Source organism: Catharus ustulatus, chromosome 1 (assembly GCF_009819885.2).
Source record: "Catharus ustulatus isolate bCatUst1 chromosome 1, bCatUst1.pri.v2, whole genome shotgun sequence".
Classification (NCBI taxonomy): Eukaryota; Metazoa; Chordata; class Aves; order Passeriformes; family Turdidae; genus Catharus; species Catharus ustulatus.
The window spans coordinates 118431677-118448341 of NC_046221.1; positions in this window are offsets into that span (position 1 = coordinate 118431677).

The window sequence follows — 16665 nt, forward strand, 5'->3', positions numbered from 1 at the left end:
CTGGTAAGTCCCCAGAGCCTTAAAAAGCTGGAGAAACTACTCAAAGTAGAACTGACATGGATGTTGATTTCACTGAGGCATTGATTTTGCCACAGGGCCAAGAAGTTCCAGTTTTATGAGAAATGTCAAAAAGCATTGGGTTTAGCCTTATCCAGGCCTAGTGTTTCTGCATTTTCATCTGCACCTTTTCTCTAGATGACCGTATGCTCCCTATCACATCTTCCAACAGACAGCCAGAAGAAATTGTGAGCAGGACTGGAAACAATTGCTGTTCTCAAGTCCATTACATGCCCAGCATGAAATACTTTACATGTAACTTATTTTCATAGTGCTTTGACCATTATTTGAATTAAAGAGTAAAACCTTTCTTGTATTCATGTTGAGAAAGTGACAGTCATTAAAATGAACAAGTGCCTGTTACCTATGAAGTAAGCCTTGGAGCAAGTCTCTCTCTGATCCAAGCATCCAAATGAAGGAAGAAATGAGAAGGGGAATGGTAATGAGAAACTGGATGGAAGTTAAAAAGCAGTTGCCTTTGGCATGTTTTTATTAATTTTTGGTTGATATGCAAGAAAGGCTTGGTTTGTTTAGTGAAGTTTTAGTGCTTCACAAAATTACGACAAAATAGAAGTAAGTAAGCGTTGAAGTAAAGCTTTCTCAGGAAATATTCAGAGTAAAAAAGAAAAAAAATCAGGCAATAAGTAAATTTCAAAAACAGATGCTGTATATACTTATCCAATCAAAGCAACAATTAACATCTATGTGTCACAAAGCAGCACTTTGAGCTGGTGTGTGAGAAAAACATTTTCTGTCTGTCCATTAAAGCTGTTAAGAGAGAGGAAAAGCCAGTCGCTTTAGTTATTGTTCCCTCCCTAACTTTGTGCCATTGAATGTGAGGAAAATCCAGCCTTATAGTCTGTGGGTCTCCTTGCCCCAAGCTGCAGTCATGGTTGTTTGAGACTTTTTGCCCAAAAAAAAAAAAAAAAAAAAAAAAAAAAAAAAAAAAAAAAAATCTTCCAAGAGTTAAACTGAAAAACAACATTTTGATATTGCAGATATGGGGGGTGGGGGGGAGGCAGATTTAAAAGGTATGCTCTTTTTTCTTAAAAAAAGTGAGTTCAGTGTTTTAGAGCCTTCTTTCACTTTTGCTACTGTTCTATTATCAGGATACAGGTCTCTGTAATAGCTTCTGTTCTTGCATGGAAGGAAGCACATTAATTCTATTTGGATTAGAGACCTCTTTGGAAACTTCCTTTGAAAGTTTGCTTTTGTACTGTCTGTTGCAATACCACCAGACTGGACCTTCAATTCGTTCAGTTTCTAAAACTTTCAGTGAGAATTTGATCAGCAGTAACCCGGTAGGCTGAGCACAAATGTACCTGTACATGTGGCTGCAGAAGGCCTGTTCCTAGCTTTATTTTCTTGTTCAGATAACCATTTCCCTTGAACCAGAGCTCCCTTTCCTATAATCTTTGTGTAACTGCTATGTCTTGGAAACTCTTGTAAAGAAGTTGCCCATTGTAATTCCAGCAATTTCTTTTTTCCAAATACAAGACATCACCTTCACCTGTGTTGTTAAACACTCCGTCAATGCCTTTGTAGTTAAGGTTGGTAACATTATAGATTCTGTGCTGTGTTAATAGGCAGACACACACTGAGGGAGATGAATAATATGGAAAAGGCAGAAAACAAAAGCATGGAAGCCCCATTTCATACTCAATAAGCCCACAATTTTTCCAGTAAAGTAAGTCTCTTCTTTCAGTAATATGGTGTTTCCATTAGATCCATAAACACTTCTACATCTTTTTGTACTTAACTACATTCTGGACTTGTAACTTACATAAACCACATCTGTTGCAGAGATGAGATGGACCTGAATTGCAGCAAGAGCTGTCACATTCCAGCAGAAAGGGAGTACACAAACTCCTAATTTAAATATGCATTGTGACTGGATATCATGAATAGGTTTGGTTTTTAAGATTTTTACAAAGGCAAATTTTACAAAAAAAAGGACCTCAGAAAAAATATCATAGGGACTGCAAAACGAAGAAAAACCTTTTCAACTGGAAAATAGTCAATAACGGCATAAAAAACCCAGTGCATTACCTATTATTTTCATCATGGAAATAGGTGATATTTTCCTTTCCCTCATTTTTTTTCCTGGGTGTCTGAAGCATTGCAGCAGACCTCTCATTAGGGGTAGAAGTGAGCAAAGACAAAGACTATCATCCAACAACATGAAAAGGGCCCCAGTTTATTCTTTGTTACAGCTCTGCCATCCTGACTCTCCTACAGCAAGCTCCTGCTGTAGGGTCCAACTGCAGACTCTGACTGCTGGCTATTTCCTGCTGGACTATGACTGCAAGTATTGGTTTGCAGACTCTGAGCACAGCTTTCACCCAGCTCAGCTATAACTGCAGGCTCTGGCTCCATCAGATCCAGATTGACCTCATAGCAGTCATTTACTGCAGCAACACTCTTCCTTGTGTCTCTCTGGATCATTCCTTCTTCCTTAGGGCTCCTCTACCTCCTCAAAGCCATCTTTTTCCAGGCTCTCTTACTCCAAAATCCCCTGACCACTTAACCCACCCTTTTTATCACACCTTTATTAGTCACAGCTGCAACCCATTAAAGACAAGGCTGTTCCTCTTGTTTGGTAATTACATAGTACAACTGTGACTTATCAGGGGCAAGGTCACCTATAGTCTCTTATTCTACACCTACATCTGAAGCTTTGCCTCCCTGTGTGAATATTTGTGCAATTAGTAATTAAGGCTGAATCTATTGCATACATTAGACTTCAGCTGAGCATCTGTGTAACATGAGAGTTCAGGATAGACGTTTTTGGCTATTTGGATGTTTTGTGCAATTTCACAATTGCACACCAAAGTTTCATTAACCTGTTGTCATACTTAATTTAACTTCATTTAATTTTAATGTTGTAGGAAGAATCGTTTGATATTAATATGTTGGAAACACTATAGATTTCCTTACCAAATTATTATCAGATTTGTTTTGAATAACTTCTGTTTCATCAGGACAGGTGCTATTACATTTCCATGCCATAAAAATGTTGGATACTCCCAAGAAATAGTCAATTATATGCTTTAATAGTTATGCTAAAATTATTGTTTATTTTCTCTGAGATTACCAGGAATATTTGGCATGGTTTATGTTAATGAAGTGTTCAAAACCTTTCAGTCAAATGAACCTATACAGAATTATTGAATCATTTATGTTTGAAAAGACCCTTCAGATCAGGTCCAACTGTACACCTAAAACCTCCAAGTTTGCCACTAAACCATGTCCCTAAGCCCCAGGTCCACATGTCTTTTAAATACCTTCAGGGCTGATTACTTCCCTGGGCAGTCTGTTCCAATGCTTGACAACATGTTTGGTGAAAAAAGTTTTCCTAATATCCAAACTAAACCTCCCCTGGCACAACTTGAGATTGCTTCCCCTTATCCAATCACTTGTTGTGCAGGAACTGACACCTGCTTTGCCACAGCCTCCTTTCAGGCAGCTGTAGAGTGTGATAAGGTCTCCCCTCTGAGCCCCCTTTTCTCCAGGTTAAACAAATCCACCTCTCTCAGCTGCCGCTCATAATTACTGATTTCTATGTTTTATATAAATAAATAAATACTTGATTTTCAAATAAATATATTCACACTGTAGGTGAGATAAAAGTGGAATCATAGGACATCAAGTATATTGGGTTAAGTGAAAGAAAAACAAAATCAATTAACAGCTTTGAGTATGTTGAATTTGGTTGTAATTAAGTGTGTATTAAAATATCACTGAGAAAGATACTATTTGCTGTTCTAAACCGGATCTTGAATCCATAATAATGATAGACATGAATAAAGACTGACTAAAATTTTACAAATTGGTCTGCTAGGTTTAAGGTGCGAAAGGACAGACTTCAATTTTTTAATCATTTCATCTTGACATAAGTTCAGGAAAATTTAGATGCTAATTTCATAAAAAGTTTAATGTAAAACTGCTCCTAATTTTTTCTTTGACAGTGTCTTGTCTTGGCTTCTCAAATTTCTATCTTCTATCAGTCTTGACCTTTACTACACCCTAATAATTTGCTGCGTCTAAAGTTTTCACTATACTTACCGTATGAGTCAGCACAGGCAAGCAGCTGGGACAACCATAAACCCATGGCTAAAGCATAAGTAGTAAATTTATTTCTTTTACCTCACTGGGTTATGCCTGAAGCAAAACCAGGGCAGAGGCAGACAAGCAGAGATGCACATGCTGTTGAACTCAGTCCATGCCAGAGGATTACCAGCCTCCTGTTCACACTTGTTTATCAAGGGTTATTTCAAACTACAAAATCACTTGAGCATATTTACAGTCCTTCTTGCCAGTCACCCTTAGTACTAAACTCCACCTCATAACCCTGAAACCAGGATATTTAGATCTGAGGGGCACTCTGGAGTTTTTTGAATCTACTTCAAAATCCTGCTCAAAGCTGGTCTATCTCAATTAGATTGCTAAGTATTTGTGCAGTCATTTTAAGTATCTCTAAGGCTATTTAGATTCCCTATGACCTCTCATAGTAAAATAAATACATAAACCTAATATGATAGCAATACCATAACTTTAAAAAAAATATTTATTTCTTATTTTGCAGTTTTTCTAGTTTCATCCCATAGACTTAATATGTAGCAGGAGATTTAATGTTTGCTTGTGGAGCAACTTTTCTGCCTTATCTTTAACTAAAGAGATCACCTTCACAACATGCAAGTACAGTTCATCTTGTGAGCCAAGTAGAGAAAATCATTTCAGAAGAGCTCTTCTGAGCTCAGCTAAAGTGCTTGTGCTGTGACACAAGGAAGGACTGCCATGACCACCTGGTGATTCATTTAAGCGTCTTCATCTTCTCTTGACTGCTTTAATGAAAAACACATCTGATTTTCTGTGTTACAACCTGGTCACAATGATAACTCCTCCAAGTTTGTGGTCATTTCTAGCAAACTCACATAGACCTTCGAACTTCCTTTATAGGAAATTTGACATCTGCTGGAATAAGGAGATGATACAGATCTGCTTCATAATGTTATCAGTTGGAAAGGGATATTGCTGTCTGAAAAAATTCTGGAGAAAATTCTGGGGTAGGGTAAGATGCTAGGTAAACAGAGGCTAACATCAAACAGATAATGTTTTGAATTTAGGCACAAGTTAGAGGGTTTTTTTCTTTTTTCTTTTATTCAACAGAATAAATTTTGTTGATCAGTGGAATTTTGATTATATGTTCTTATCCCCGAAAATATCGTTGGCAGAGGTAGTTTTTGCTTTAGTAACATGAACTGTGCTAGGGATCTGAAGTCAAGACACAAGAGTTTTTCAGGAAATAAATTTTTTCTCTACCTCACTTTGATTCTGAAGAAAGCTCTTATTATGTAATCCATTAAAAATGCAAGATTTTGTGAGTTCCTAATAGAAGCTGAGCATTTTGACTGTTAATTGGAACTTGCAAATTAAAGCCAGTGAACAAATTATGTTCTTGGTTGTACTGTATAGCAAAGCAGCCACTGAGGGCTGTTACATTTCTCACAGCTGGAGAACACACTCGTTTTCAATCTAAACTCAATTTAAGGGAAAACAGCAAAACTGAGAATGAACCTGAAACTTTTATGACAACAGAACATGAATTTTCTATAACACAAAATTCTCCTTCAAAAATGGCCTTTGCCCCTGCAGAAATGGATTTGTGAGGATTTATAGATACGGTACCAAAGCAATCTTTACAAATATGTAGCTATATACACTCTGGTTACACTGTGGTAATTTAAACCTCACAGGTATGTTTGTACACTGTTCTTTTGTTCCTGCAGTCTTGTAAGAAGGTTCAAAAGTTTTGGGGCCTTGGCAGTATGTAGTTTCGATGCTGAATTCCCTTTCTTCTCATTTAAGTACAGAGTCACAGATCTGACTAAGAGGTAAATGTTAATAGATAAAGCTATAACACCCTGAAAATAATTCAACCCCTCCTCAACTTTTCCTGTTTGGTTGTGATTTTTTTTTCCTGAGTTTTCATTCCAGGTCAAACAGGCCCCAGGTCCTGTGATAATCAGCATACAAGATAGAGTGAAAATAGGGTAGTGCATCAAGTCCATTGTCCTTTCTAACCTGGAAAAAAGCTCTAAATTGTGTTTATATGCTGAGGAAAATGCTATTGATGGTTCTTCCTGGGTTCTTCCTACCAAGTGTGACTGCTTGTGGCATCTCTCCAGAAATGGCAAGAGTGAGATGAACAGAAACAAACATAGCAGGATGGGTGCACACGAGAAGGAATAGGAAGGAGCATTGGAACACTAAATCTCCCTCATTATCTGGTGCTCTCTGAGGCATTGTTTCATGTTTGCATGAGCTGCTTTTGTGAAGCCCTCCCAGTCTACAGGACCTACCACAGAAGGGTGCTTTGTGATACCTTTTATATGAATACATTTATATATCACCAGAATATGCAATTTAAGAAGACAAGCAATGTACAACCTGTGAATGAGAAAAAAAAATATAATTCATTAAAATAATAGTGGTGCAATAGAACTACTATTAGTTTCACTTTTAAGAAATTAAATAAGCTTTAGAAAGGTGTAGGATGGTCTTCCTTTACCCTATTTTTCTGCTGACTTCAGTGCAATACCCTGGAGGATAAATCCAGTTACGATCCTCAAGCAACAAGCAACCTCTCTTCATTAAAAATGAAACATCCCACTTAATATAAGACATCAATTATCCTATGCTTTGTGTCAGAGATAAATCTGGGGTGGCATAATGAAATCAACAGAGTAGTACTGGGGTTAAACTGTTTGGAAATTGCATTTTGCAAGATCACTCTTCCCAGAATTTCTCATTATTAACATATTTTTATGATTCTTCAGTTGAAATTAAACTGCCACAGAAACTGAGCAGGTAATATCATATCCTTTAGTTTTGTAAACAAAGCAAGGTATTTTCTAGGCATCATCTGTTTAGCATCATATTATAGAAGAAGTGAGAACAGGACATACAGGGTTCTTTACATTCTCTAACCTTATCCTCAGTGATACATTTTCTTTCTCAATTTGAAATGATAATTGTTTCAAGCTTCATCTCTGGTCCCCTGATCATCCATTCTAAATAAATTCTATTTTTTTCATCTGGGAGACTGTGAATAACTAGGTGTGTTTCAGAAGTATGGATACATAGTATGTGAAGTTAAAATTTTTCAGCATTTCCTGAGAATATCTTTTGTGCAGGGCAGCCCCAAATATGCCTTGAACCACCCACAAAAGGAAGCTCAAGTCTCACTTTTCCCAAAGAACTCATTTCAGAACTTGTTCATTCTATTTATTTTATATTTGTCTAGTTCCCTTCAGCAACAGAGGAGGCTTTTACCTAAGACAACCAAAAAAGCAATCAGAAAAAAACAGTAGAGGGTTCCCTACAAACCTGGTGCTAACCATGGCTGAGCATCTTGCTGTTTCTCAACACAATAGATACACAGGACAGTGCAAGCTGAGTGCCAAAAAAAAGCGAGTGATCCTGATTTTCATAATCCTCCATGAAAATCCCCCCTGACAAGAGAAAGCAGTTATTTCTTTAGCATGGCAAGTTTTGGCCACAATGACACCCTGGTATCACTCACTGTCCTAAGCTTTCTGGGCATGAGGCCAGGTGTGGTTGTGTGATGATGTGTTTATGCCCTATATCCGTTACACCTGTTTGTTTCAAAGTTGTTTAATAATGATGTTATAAACTTTTGTACTTTTCTCATATAGAAGGATTTGATTAGGTTTCTTAGATGATAATGAGTACAATAAATAAATGCCCATACTATTGCTGTGTGTATTCAAAAGCAGTAAATTTCTCATCATTATTCTACTGCAGGAATGAAATTAAAAGACTGCCATTAGCAAAATGATAATGGCTATAACTTTTTAATCAAAACATATAATTTTATGGCTTATAAGTTAACTAATGGTTGTGGAGTCTGATGTGGTTGATACCTGATCATAACACCAATCTCAGGGAGGATCCTGGTTGATATAAAAAAGCAAAAGTAGTTTAAAAATATGGCCAGTGCCTTTTTTCACATCACTAGTTGTCACTTTTAGCTATTTCTAGAGCAAACATGAAGACTGATACATCTAGATTTGTACTTGGATGGTGGTTCTCCTTAATATAACCTCTCCTGTCTGCATCCTTCTTTGTAACAAACTGGGTGTGAGACCTTCAGCTGTTAACGTTTCAAGAACTGACAGCCCACCTCTGATATGTTTTGGGTGCACAGCCTTGACTCAGACTGCTGAGAAAGTTGCTAAGTTGAGACAAAATTGTGACAAAGTCTGCCAAGTCTCCAAGAATTTTTGAGACATGGCTAATGAGGAGCCCAGCATTTTGATGAGAAAAATATTGGTCCAACAGTGTATAAAATCTTCAAGGGAAGAAGTTGCTAAGTTGATGAGGATTCATTCAGCAGTATCAGTATTGATGGAACTGCTGTGTGACAGCAGCTCAGCATCACTCAGGACCTCATTTCCAGCTCCCTGACTCTCCTCCCCCACTGACTGATCCTCTCCTCCCTGGCAAAATATCTTTTGAGTCTCTTGTTGGAGTGGAGAATGTGCAATGTCTAGCCTAGAATCCTGTGAAATCCCAGTCACCACCTTCCCTTGAGTTGATCAATAAATCACTGCTTTATACTTTTAAAGCAGTGTACTTTTTACAGCCCAGGACACCGAAACAAAATGATCCCCAAACATTTAAAAATATATAGATTTGTACACCCTTTTTAAGGAACAAAACACATTGCATTTTCCTAGAAGAAAACTTAAGAAAATGTACTCTTTTGTGGACAATTTGATAACCCATGTATTTTTCTAGAGACACAAAACTGAGACAAGCACAAAAGCTTGTAAACAGAGGGAAGTTTGCTAGCTTTTGCTAAATGCCCCATGTCAGCAAATATATGGAACTAGAGTCCAAGGTTATCAGCACATCTTAGAATCATAGAATATTCTGAGCTGGGAGGGACCCACAAAGATCATTGAAGTCCAGCTCTGGCCATGCACAGGACTGCCCCAAGAATCACACCATGGGCTTAAGAATGTTGTCCAAAATCTTAAACTCTGGCAAGTTTTGTGATTGCTTCCCTGGAAAACCTGTTCCAGTGCCAAATCCTGCTCTGGGTGAATAACTTTTGCCTGATATCCAACATAAACTTCTGATATAGCTTCTGACCATTCCCATGAGCTCTGTCACTGGTCCTGTCACTGTCTGTCCCTCCTCTTCCCCTCATGAGAAAAGTTGTAGTCTGCAAAGAGGTCTCCTCAGTCTCCTCTTCTCCAGGCTGAACAGGCTAAGTGACCTCAGCCACTCCTTGTATGGCTTCCTCTCCAGACCCTTTACCCTCTTTGTAGCCCTGCTTTGGATGCTCTCTAATAGCTTAAGATATCTCTTAAAATGTGGTGGCCAAAATTTGGGTAAGCAAAAACTGTGAAAATAAATTTGCCAGCTTGAAGGTTCAGATGTTATCTAAATGAGACCAGGCAATATTTCATTTCTTTCACTTGAAAATCAGAGAGAACACAAAGCTGAGAAAGTGGAAGATTGCCCTTAGTTTTCAGTAGTGGAAGTGGGAGTCAATACATTGATCTATGCCTTTAAATCCATTTTTTGTTTCTTTGTTCCCAAACTTGGATTATATTTTCTGATTTGGAGTGATTTTTAACTTGTTCGAAAGTTGAGTAGTGGTGTAAAAAGAATGAATTACCCATAATACACGATCAATATAGATATTGAATTGAAATAATGGAAAAGATTTTGCTTTTCGGCAAATGTCAGATGTGTTCAAAGAGAGCTTGACTGTAAATACCCAGGATGGGATTTATTTTACCTTGTTTATAAAGGTGTGTGTAGCATAAGCAGTTTAACTGTTCAACATAAGTGGAGAAATAGTTTCGGCTTTTCTTTCTTTCTTTCTTTCTTTCTTTCTTTCTTTCTTTCTTTCTTTCTTTCTTTCTTTCTTTCTTTCTTTCTTTCTTTCTTTCCTTCCTTCCTTCTTTCCTTCTTTCTTTCTTTCTTTCTTTCTTTCTTTCTTTCTTTCTTTCTTTCTTTCTTTCTTTCTTTCTTTCTTTCTTTCTTTCTTTCTTTCTTTCTTTCTTTCTTTCTTTCTTTCTTTCTTTCTTTCTTTCTTTCTTTCTTTCTTTCTTTTCTTTCTTTCTTTCTTTCTTTTTCTTTCTCTCTTTCTTTCTTTCTCTCTCTCTTTCTCTCTCTTTCTCTCTCTTTCTCTCTCTTTCTCTCTCTTTCTCTCTCTCTTTCTTTCTCTCTTTCTCTCCTTCTCTCTTTCTTTCTCTCTCTCTTTCCTTCCAGAATTTAAAAAATTTGATTCTCTATTTTCAAGCAAGCTGCATTGTTGCTGAGGTATAAGATCTCCTTTTGTACTTAAACCTGTTATTAAAATAGTGTTGTAGCAGTGCTGGCTGATGAGATTTCTACATGCCTCTCTGGTGGCTTCTTGCTGGAGGGTGAGGGCTCTGGGCACTCGTGCTCCAGGGAACAGTGAGCGGCTGCCAAGCTGGCTGGAACACAAGATTTTACCCTGGGGGTTAATTCTCACATTCTGTAGTGTTTTCATTTTAAATGGTAAAATTTTAAGTTTCTCTCAGGAGATTAAACTTTTTTGCAGATAATTTTGATTTGGAAATACTGAAATCATCATGCTAAAATACTTTCTTCTCCCAAGTTATGTCCAAATACTTAATCTTGATAATGCCAGTTGTAATGACGCTAGCTCCAAATTTCCCTCTATGGCATAGAATTTAAGATTCTAGATGGAACTGTAGAGAGGAATCAATACTAAACACTGTGTTTTGAGTTTGAATAAGTCTAATAATTTCCCACCAGAAGCATACTCAAAATGAGCACTTTGGTTTTCGACCAAACAATGTTTTGCAATAGACAGCTGTGCAATAAAATAAGCATTTAAACAGTTATGTTTGTTATTTCTAAATTTCAGCCTCATATTGCTCAAGTCAGCAAAGTAAAAAGCTCTACTATTTCAGCATGTAGGGGTCAGTACTAGATGCTGTCTTTGCTTAATATTGAGCTTTCTTTTTTTTTTTAATAAGAAACTCAATCCTAAATATAATCACAACTCACTGCCCTTAAAATACTAGTGTGATTATAAATGTCATATAAGTGATGCACCAAAACAGGATAAAGTTCACTGTAGGTCACACCTGCCATCAAGCTTAATATCTGCATCACAATGCTTTTTTCTTCCCAAAGCTCACTTTCTTTTCTTTGTGGCTTTTTATTTATGTTGAGGCTGGTTCATCATAAAAAGAACAGCTGCTCTTTGTCACCCTTAATCTTTCCAAGGTAATTTAGATTTTTTAGGGTTTTTTTTGTTTGTTTTTTTTGGTTTTTTTGTGTTTTTTTTTTTTAAACCAACATATATGAGACAACTGTCCTATGTTCCTTTCAGGAACCTGAGATTTTTTTTCTGCCCCTTCTGTTTCTTAATGGATATTTTCCAAGCAACCCTGGTGAGTAATCTCTGCCATTTCAGAACTAAGCAGGAAAATCAGCCAACTACCAAAGCTCTGATGGTGTCTATAATATAGTTTGTAACTGTTGAAAAAAATTGATAAAACCAAAGAAGCACAAAAAAACATAAGTGCAACTTTTATCAGCTTGAAGATTAGGGATTTGGTGATGAACATTTCATTAATATTAATAAGAGTGAAAATGCATTGCCATCTTGTGCTGAAAGTCTATGTTTTGGAGTGTAAGAACCTTAATTTTAAAACTGATGAGCACACTACAAGACAGATTGAAATAACAAAAAATTATTTATTTTCTTAAATTTTCTAATCCCAATTATTTTTGGCTTGTTAAAAATTTGGGTAGAAATTGAAAAACACTTTGGAAAGGTAAAATGGTTAGATGAGAGAGAAATGTAGTTCAGTTTTTTCCTTGATGAGAAAGGAATGTAGTTCAATCTTTCTCTTACATGTTGAAATGCAAGAAACCTTAACATTACTGGCATTATGCAAAGAATGGTAAATGCAGACTCTTGATGAATTTCAGCTTCAATTTCTCATGTGAAAAGACTATAAAATCAGAATCAGTAATACAATACAAAGTGCACAGATTATTATTATTTTAAATTTATACTTAGTTGTACAAATACAGAAAGCAAATCAAACTCTGCAGTATTGCAGGGAACTTGTACTGAATAATGATGGCAGTGAACAACAACCCTGGGCTAACATTTTGTGCATCTGCTGGTGATCACCCTGCCAGTCCAGAGACAGGACAGGATGCTGCCTCTGCCTGCAAGACAGATGCCAGTGTTTGGTAAATTTCTGTGTGGGTCACAGTGAGGACAAGAGAGAAAACTATGGCAGGCACAGAAGCCTTTACGTGGCATTACATTTTTAAATAAACATGGGCTGGTACTTGAGAGAGCAGTAACTTAGGTTTTATAAGAACCACAGTCTCAGATTGTTCATGTGGATGTAGTAAGAGATCAAAGCACTTTCCTGTTAAGTTTATGTAAGTAGATAACATGAAGTCATTAATTAATCTGCTAATGAAATGCATTGACTCCCTATTTTAAGCCAGTAAATCAATTACAGAACTTTATTAATCAGCTTATTACCCAAGAGCACTTACAATAATAAAAATAGCCAATACTATTTCATTATAAAAGCAGAAAGTATCTGTTGAAATTCCTGCACCATATATTCTGGAAAATGTCCAGTTAGGAAAAGGTTCTGTAGTACTTGAAGACCAGACACTCATTCACAGCAACATCTAAGTAAATTGCCTGGTTGGTGGGTCCTAAGAGTATGCCTGTGTCCTTCTTTGTGTTTGTACACATACAAGTAAATGGGAAGATACAGCTCATATCAGATCTTGCAGACTGAAAGAATTTGTGCTCTGTTAACCTAGTTTGTGTCCCTTAGGTACACATCCTACAATGGCATCCTACAATGGCATCCTACAATGGCAGAGGGAGCACTTTCCATGAGGGAAGATGGAGCAGCAAGGTCACTATAGTTGCGATATAACCCCTTCTTTCCATGCTGTGAACACGTAATTTTTTGTGACTTTAGGATTTGCGCCTTGTACAGAAACTGACTCTTTAACTATTCATGTTAATGACACAGAACAAGTAAACTAGCTCAAGATTTATCAGATAATTGCAGCATGTTACTCAAACAAACAAAAATTTGTTAGCATGCTTCCTGGCATAACTTCAGTTCAGGGCAAGTCATCTTTCCCACACAATTCCTGAGTGTGGTGTTGGGGCTGGCATAGACCAGGGTTTCTGTCCACAGGTCAGTGTGAGGCAGACTGCTTTGGAAAGCAGAAAGTATATCCACATGCTCTAGTTAGAAAGCACACTATGACCTTTCCCAGAAACTAGACCTGGTTCTATGTTTATAGCTATGCAGCTGGTGGTCTCGCTCTGCTTGCCAGCTCACCCTAAATGACATGCCCTCTTTAACGGGTGATGCATATGAAACAGGCTCTCTCTTTTCTCCCACTGACATCGAGTATTATGATCCTTTGAGAAGAGGAGCTACAGACCTGACACAAACTTGGGCAGGAGAAGGAGCAAGAGCAAACAGTAATGAACATGCTCTGGCTCTAATTTTCTTGGTCTGCAGTAGGAGAGAGGTGGTAGGGGACGATTGTTTCTGACCTCAGCAGCTCTGCTGTATATCAAGGGCAAGAAAATGAAAAGGTCTCACAACAATCAGATGATATAATGGGGAAAATGGTAAAGCAATAGTATTTTGGTAAGGACTGAAGTTAATAACTCAGCTAGTGCTATGAATCATTACATACCAATTAGCCCAACTCTGCCCTCTTTCTGGGATTTTCAAGAAAAAAAGCATAATAAAAGACTTTCCTAAATTCTAAGCATACATATGCACACGTACAGCTATTTTAATAATATAAATACTGGGGAGGTCTACTACTAGGTGTTTCACAAGCAGTTAGTGTTAGTGGGTCACAGTTACTGTTGAAATAATATTCTTAACATGTTCTTCTATGAAATAGCTCACAGATCACCTGCATGCTTTAAAAAATCTAGTTGAGAATGGCTTATGGTGAAGAATAGCTTACTTGGCTGTGTGTCTTAATAGAAAGTATGTAAAGATAAGTTATGTGCATGGCAGTGATGAGATTTTGATCAGAAAACGCTCTTATAATGTTGTCAATTAATTTGTCAGCATGTTAGAACTATTTTAATGGCACAAGAAGAATCTTCCAGGATATCCTGTTTACAAAATAGCACCTGCATGGCATGCAAAATCTGATTCTTACTGGTTTTTCAAAAGATGTTCTGCATAGCATAAAGGAGAGTGTATTAAATGTCTAATACAAACTAATTTGTGAACTACAGAGAAAAGCAGAGACTGGATTATTAATCAGTCAATAGAAACTGATAATTTCCATTAAAAAACCCTTTGAAGAAGGTAATGAATTGGACATGGTGCCTATGGCACTATGCATTAATACAGAATTTATTTTTGCTTTCAAGATATCTTTGACGGCATTAGACATCACTGGCTTGAAATAATCTTCCTTTGCCTATCTCAGTGTGCAGTTAGGACAAACAATTTAAGATGACCTATTGAATCACTGGGTTTACATGGTTGTGGATGAGAAAAACAGGGTCCTTGCCAGAGATGCTGCACTCCATCATGTGGCAGTGATCAGCCAGCCATTACAGAAAGCTGCTTGTGCATTGCTTTTTTCTTGTTTGCCTGTGCCACAGCTTTTTCTTTTATTTCAGCCTAGCTTTAATTGCCAGCTTCAAATAACAACACATAAACAATCATCTCTGTGGATTATCAGCTGTATCCTTCACCTTTACAGTTCGGACAGATCTGGGGAGAGTCCTAATTCTAGACTCTGGCAGAGCTGTGAGCTTCATATTAAAGAGAAAGGTAAAGGTGACTATGTTGCAGTGCTACAGAGTTTCAGTTGAATTTATATATATATATATATATATGTATGAATACTGTACATACAGGATGAAGAAATGCTCATTAAATTGTAATTACACCTAATGAAATGGAATTGGTTTCAGTAAATAGATAAATTATGAGAGGTAAGGGTTTTTCCCCCTGAGTATAAAAGAAATGCAATATGTAAAAGTGTACTTCATATCTACACAAGAATCTTAGCATGGGGAATAAGAGAAAACTGGTCTGGAAGGGATCCAAAAAGGTCGATCAGACCGTGCCCTGCTCCAAAGCAGAATAAGCTCTATATAAATCATCTCTGACAGATGGCTGTGTTATGTCCTGCACAAAAAACCCCAGGGAGGCAGACACTATAGCTCCCTGGGCAGTCTTCATTACTCAATGATCTTTCCATTAGAGAGTTTATCTTTGGCTGCGGTGCAACACCCTGCTTCTTTTCCTGTTGTTGCTCGATCAAGATTGAAAAAAAGAGGTTTATTCCCTTTCTCTTTGCAACAAGCACGTGCTGCAGAAGAACGGAACACTCTTAGGAGAGTGCTCTACTTATGGAGACAGGGCCATACTGTTTCCCCAAATCTGCAAGGAAATTAGAGGTCTGTCCAGTTAAACTCATGAGTTGTCTGTCTTTACAAGGTCCCAAACAGAAAGCTGAAGTGTTTGTTTAAATCTTGCTGGTACATCTCCACCACCTTTCCCTGTGGTGGTTACTTTTAGCTATGATCCTCCAACACAAGCACACAAATACTCTGTACTCCCTCTACCCTGGCCACAGGCTGGGCATTCGCTAGCCACGTGTAATGGATCATGTTAGCAGGACAGGGTCATTGAGCCTGCTGGCCTGTGTGTTGCAACCTCAGCAAGCTCACACTCTTCCAGAGCTGCCTTTTTTAGTACTAAAGGGCTGCTTGTAGGGGGATTTAATGTGGGTCAAGTTCAGGAGACAGGCATGGCAGCAATGAACTGCTCCATAAGAAATGCCTGTGCAAGAGGCATGCAAAGAACATGAAGGAACAGCAGGCTGACTAATTAAAATACTTCTCCCTGTTTTCCTGACCCTATTACAGAGCTCTGTGTGTTGAGTCAGCATGGAAGTCAGACCACCATGTGCCTTGGGTGACCTGACAGGAGCTCAGATGAAATATAACACAGAAGAGACAGCACCAGCACAAGGCTGTGCATGGAGACAGCCTGGTGCCTACAGGGGCCTGGAAGCTGCAGAGCCTTGAACAGAAGTAAGGCTAATCACCCTGACTCTCAAGAAGAAGCTCTAGGTCTTGGATATGAGGTTCTTTTAGTGAGTGAGTCCATGCACACGTGGGTTCATAAAGGAGCAGGGCCTCCAGGGGAAGGATGTGTGAGGGTCTTGGTGCAGGAAAGTTAACACCCTCTAATTTCACATACTCCCTCACTTCTCAAAAATGTGATTTCCTATGTTAGCATGAGAAATACTTTTGTGTGATACAGCTGATTTGACATTAAGTATAGGGCAAATTATTTCAGTCTTAATGTGCAGTATGGAAAAAGTGGAACGTGACATAATCTTAATACACCTTAACCCCATGTAGATCTGTCTGCATAGGTAAAAGCTGAATTTAGTTCAAGCATATTTATCTTTCACCTGACATTCTGTCTTTCATCTTTTCTGCTTTTTTTCCCA